This window comes from Sinocyclocheilus grahami, unplaced genomic scaffold, assembly GCF_001515645.1.
Source record: "Sinocyclocheilus grahami isolate Dianchi unplaced genomic scaffold, SAMN03320097.WGS_v1.1 scaffold2046.1, whole genome shotgun sequence".
In the NCBI taxonomy this organism is placed as follows: Eukaryota; Metazoa; Chordata; class Actinopteri; order Cypriniformes; family Cyprinidae; genus Sinocyclocheilus; species Sinocyclocheilus grahami.
Window position 1 is genome coordinate 63600 of NW_015507225.1, and position 6479 is coordinate 70078.

Below are 6479 nucleotides of genomic sequence, written 5' to 3' on the forward strand. Positions count from 1 at the left end.
CACACACACACACACTCTCATACACTCTCTCTCACACACACACACAAACACACACACACTCTCTTACACATGCTCTCTCTCACACACACACACACTCTCTTACACTCTCTCTCACACCCTCACACACACACACTCTCTTACACTCTCTCATACACTCTCTCTCTCACTCACACACACACACACACACACTCTCATACACTCTCTCTCTCACACACACGCACTCTCTTACACTCTCTCATACACTCGCTCTCTCTCACTCACACACACACACACACTCTCATACACTCTCTTTCTCACACACACACACACTCTCTTACACGATCTCATACACTCTCTCTCACTCACTCACACACACACTCTCATACACTCTCTCTCACTCACTCACACACACACTCTCATACACTCTCTCTCACACACACACTCTCTTACACACTCTCATACACTCTCTCTCACTCACTCACACACACACTCTCATACACTCTCTCTTAAACACACACACACACACACATTCTCTTACATGCTCTCATACACTCTCTCTCTCTCACACACACACACACACTCTCTTACACACTCTCTCTCTCTCACACACACACACACACACATCAACTCGACTAAAAATCAGTGGTTAAGTTGTATTTACAACACTGTTCCAGAACACTTCAACCCAAATATTCAGATGTGTGCAGCACATTTTATGGAGGACTGTTTCCTGATCCTGGGAGAGTAGACTACAATGCCGGCTGTTCTAACTCACAGACTGTAAGTACATTTTTATATTTAAAGAGTTTTTATATTTTATATATTTAAAGCGAGTTTTTTGGGCAGTGTAGAGTAGGGCTTGTTGTTTGTCATTTCTCCGATCACAAATGCAGACATGGTTTTATGTTTACACCACTGGATGCAACGAATGCCTGGTTTATAATGGGTTTTAATGTGTTTGTCTCATCGCTCTGGCCTGACAGGGCATCATCACAGTATGGTGAGGGGCGTAACATTTCCGTCACACGCTTGAGGTATTCGGCCAATCACTACGCACTGGATAGCTGGCCAATCACAGCACACCTCGCTTTTCAGACCGAAGAGCTTTGTAAAAATCGACGTGTTTCAGAAAGGCGGGGCATAGAGGATAAACAATAATGTACAGTATGTGGAAAATAATGTGTTTTTTGAACCTTAAACTGCATAAACACATTTCATTACACCAAATACACAAAATAATGTTCTTTTTAGCAACATCATATGACCCCTTTAATCATCGCTCATGACATTTACAGTGGCAAAAATCACAGCAACAGTTCCTGTGCTTTTACAGGAGAGATATGAAGTCTGTGTGTTTGTGAGGACTCATTTTTTCATTTAACAGACACTTTTGTTCAAAGCCATTCAAAGAAAACAAAGGAAAAGAGTCGATGTTAGCAGAGCCACTTCTCCAAATATCAGTCCTGTGTTTTCCAGTGACCTTCATTAAGCTTGTGCTTTGCCCTTTGGAGATGTGTTTGACATGTTGGGAGATTGAGTATAATTGAGTTTATAACTGAAGCAATGAGCCCATCATATTTATTCAGAGGATCTTTATCTTTTTATCACTGCAGCAGAGCTAAATATAAGACCTGCGCCATCACGTCTCTGATTTATGAGCGTAAAAACAGATATCACCGAGATGAGAAGAGCCTTATTCAGTCAAACAACACAGGGCTGAGACTAGACTGCACAAACTCGACGAAATAAAGCAAACAGTTGAACAGTCCATTCGCTCTCGTGTTTGACCCGATTCAGATCAGCTAGCGTCTTCAGTGCGAAATCAGCTCCTTCATTAGTGCAACGCTCTAATTTTACAGACGGGAGGCTGGCGTCTCTCATTCGGCCGGCATGTGTGTGTGTGATATAGATATAGCATCTCTGTGCTTTTGGCAGTGGTGTTTTATTAAAGAGGCTTTTGTTAACTGGAGAGCTCCTGATAACTCCAGCTCTTCTCCATATCTCTCATCCACATCAGCAGATCCTGTTTCTCCATACAGCAGCTTCAGCCCGTCTCTCTCTTCATCTCTCCTTGACAAGAAAAACCTTCACAAGGGCATACAAGATGAATAGCCTTTCTGCAGAGAGGAAAAAACCCTTTATTATTAGCCTACGCTTCTTAAAAAAACACACACACACACACACACACAGATGTGAGCCTGCAGCAGCAAATTCAGCAGAGAAAATCAGATCACAAACAGCGCCACACTATTTCCACTCCAGGACGATTGTGCTGTAATAAAGGCAAAGACAGCGCGAGCGGATAATTGACCAGTGTGTGTGTGAGAGAGCAGTCTGATCTGGTTCAGACCAGACTCTGAGAGTGTGTGAGCTGCGCTGAAGTGTGTGTTTGGTTCCTGAGGGCTACAGACACACAGGAGTGTGAGTAATGCGGTGCGTCTTTGATGGAGAGAGTAAACAGACAGAGAGATCAGACTGATGGATTGCATTAACCGTGTGTGTCTCCCTGCAGGCTGATCTCAGCGCAGTCCAATTCCCTCACCTGAGCATGTCTGTGTGTGTGTTTGTGTGTGTGTGTGTGTGTGTGTGTGTGTGTGTGTGTGTGTGTGTGCGTGATACGCATCAGACTGCTGAGCTTCTCCATCAATCTGCACTCAGACGCATAATGAGCTGTTTGTTTCCACAGAGATGCCTGACGGCGCAGCTCTCCTCTGTCCTCTGTGTGTGTGTGTCTAGAAGCTTCTGCAGAGGAACCCATTGCTGCGTCTCTTCAGCTGTTTCTGCTGTTGTTGAGTGAGTGTTTGTGTTTGTGTGATGCTCATGTGAGTCTCACACACATGCAACACATCTCATCTGTCATTTACCGGCGTCACCATGGGAACATAATGCAAGTGGAGACACTGTCACCATGGTAACTGCTGAAGCAATCGACAGATTATTTTTAATCGACACTGAAGCACAACTGAGACACACATACACTCAGAAACACACACAGATACACAGAGGGGCCTGTATGCCTGCAGGATGCTCCAGGTGTGTTCTCTTCCACTGCTCACACACACACACACACACTTACATACGGCTCAGCGCACCATGCGTGAAACACATACCTATAGTGTTGCGTTACTCGGACACAGCGCGTCTGAATTATTCATGAGATCAGTAATGTCCTAGAGTCGCGGGATCGATTATATTCTGGTAATGCGACAGTCGTTTCTTTCTTTAAGACAGAAGCTGAGCTCTCGTGCCCGCGGATCAGATCATCCCGTGTCCGTGCCTCTCCAGAGTGCATCATTTGGCCAAATTGCTTTGTCTGTGTGTGAAGGAAAACAAAGGTTTCCATTTCATATATTTCACGTGATTTGATAAATAATGGAAAGCGCAGCGCCGACGGCCGCTTCTGTTACGCGTCCAATGTTTTATTACGGTTCGTTTCAGTTCATTTTCCTACTCTATTATTGCGCTGAGTAACCGTTCACAGCACGCTTGACATCAGCTAACAATCCGCTCTTCCGCTACTGCAGTCCTGGTTCGCTTTATGCACATACTAATATGATGTTTAGAGTTGTGTACGTTGTTCTCAGAAGTTCATGAATGTCAAAGTGAAGCTGGAGAGCTGCATCAAGGTCTAGGAGTGACGCATGAAAATAAAACGAAGGAATCAGTTACAAATGTAATTATTCAAACAAAAATAATTAATAGACATTTAAAATTGCTCATTTGATTCCTGTTTTGAAATGTAGTTTAACTAAATAAGACAAATGAATAAATAATGCTATCATTCATATCTGCATCATCCTTTTTTATTATTTAAATTACATTCTAAAACATGACTTACACCTTGTTTAATGTTGTTTGAATTCTAAAATGAATAACTGATGATACAATGCTAACGGGTCGACTAGCTCATGCATATCTCATCACAATTCACTGAAAGTTTGTGTTAGAGTGAGTTAGAGTCCGGGTGATGATCTGGGGTCAGAGGTCGACGGAGGGAGTGTCATCAGTTAACGCTAATGAAGGAGAATGGTGGGTAATTGCGTCGGGGAATGAGGGAGCGCTTTGATATTGCTCTCTCATTTTCAGATTGTATTTTCACATCCACTCCTTTCTTTCTCTGGCGCTCAGAGGAGGGAGCTCAACTAAAATACATTTCCTCATTTTAATTTGCTCCGTAATTACCGAGCAGCCCAGCTCCCCAATCTACTTAACTACAGATGCATGCTGAACAAACAGCGGCGTCCCGCGGGAACGGCTCCGCGCAGCTGGAAAAGAGACTCTCAAGCTTTTGTTCTCCTGTATCAGTTTCATTTCCACTCTTCCCTTATTCCCGGATTAAACGCAGTGACTGCACTGCAGCCGCTACAGGACCTTTGAGAGCACAGCTCAGAGCAAAGTCACCTTCAGCTGAGACAGACTGCTGGAGGAACCCACCTTCTGCTGCAAGAAGAAAGATCTCATTCAACCTCTGCTTTACCAAGAGCTTTTGTATTTCAATCTCTATGATCATTCTCATTTTAAGTCGCTTTATGCAGAAAAGTTTCTGCTAAATGAAAAAACATCACTAAAACAGTAATAAAAGAAGAGGAAAAGACACAAGGAACTGAACTTAAATGCACAAAGAAATATTGAGAACGGACAGAAAATATCTGGAGGAGTAATAATTATGACTCTGCACTGCTTGTATGTGTCCTGTAGATTTTCAGCTGCAAAACAAATATTTTTTTACACTCTTCAAATGTTTAGGGGCAGATTTACTAAACAGGGCAAATGAGCGTGAGAGCGCTGAAATGCATGAAAAGTTCTGCTGATCTACTGACAGTTTCCAGAAGGAGCAACACTAGCAGGAGCAGCACAAATCAGCGACGACGGCATGTCAACAGCAGAATGGCCGCAGACGTGCTTTTATTGGGTGTTAATGTCAGTAAACTGACTAGCACAAACCTTAGTAAATACTTAATTTAAATCCTTTCTTCACATAAACGTTGTGTCTGAAAGTGAAACTCCTCTAAATGCATATGCAATAAGATCAGCTGCAGAAATAACCGTGTCCACACCTTTTCATCACTAACGTTTCACTGTCTTTAGTCGATTATAAATCTGGCCTTTTGGATGATTTCGTCATGCTATAAAAGCACACACATATTAAAACTGAAAACTGAGCGAGAGACAGAGAGATAGAGAGAGAGAGTTTGGCCTCAGCTGGTCTGGAACTTTCTGATCAATGACAGTGAAGTGAGTTCATGACCTGAAACACACACTCACACACACACACACACACACACACACACACACACAGACACAGACACACACTATTAATATACAGCACACATATTTCTCCTGCAGCACATTCAACTCGCTCGTGTTCAATTTCTTTGTTTTTATAAAAGAGTGTTTTATATATTTTTTATTATAATAATTGTTTGTAATATTTATTATATAATTATTATAATATTTGTTTTACAATTCACAGCATGACTTTAGTGAGTGTTGCAGTGAGCTCATGAGAGACAGACGGACGCTCGCTCGCTGATCTTATCAGACTGTACTGGATTACAGCAGGACCCTCATCAATGATTCAGGCGTTTTATTCTCCGTTCAGAGCAGGACTCACTTCACACGCGTGCTTTACTGAGAGCGACATGAAGATTCACTCACATGAACTCTCTCTCAATGCAGTCATCTTCAGCAGCTCACCTGACAAATGAAATGTGAACTAACAAAATGCTGTTTGTAAAAAACATTCTTCCGCAGTATTTTTCTCTTGTTTTCCAGTACAAGCATCTAAACATCCTTAAATCAATACAGTTACTGCAGATATTAAGTATTGCTTTCTGAAAAATTGATCACAATGAGTTTCTACTTAAAACATGAGCAATATCTGTCAACAAGATCAGAAAAATCAGCTTGTTTTCCCTTTGAATTCATTTGAACTTTCTGACTCCACTGGCAGATTGTTCGTTCTTGTTTGAATCATAAACTCACTTCATTTAGATAATTTTTTTTCAGAAAACAAGTCTTCTGTCATTTTGCATCTCAAGTAAATGTGTCTTGATTTAAGAATCTTTAGACATTTGTACCAGAAACAAGACAACCATACAGAGCGAGAGCATCACGTTTGTGAAGAGCCACAGGTCGGTGATTCCCGTCACATTTGCAGCTGAACTGAGATGATGAGATGCTGTATGATGAAGTGTCTGCACGCTAACAGCAGGTCAAAAGGTCAGAGGCACGCACGCGCTCGCAAAGGTCAAATCATCTGAAAGAACTGCGGAAGAGCCCAAAGGTCACACGCACACATGAACTTTAGAGGAGAAGAGGAAGAGGAGGCTGATGAGGATGAAGCTGGAGTGTTTATCGATCGCGTGGCTCATATAACCGAACACGAGCAGCGTTTCTGTCCATCAGTCCCTCCATCCCAATGCTGACTTTCTCCACAAACACAAAGGATTGTGGGAAGCGTGCGGGAGACGTGATGAAGTGTTTGCTCTGCAGCTGGT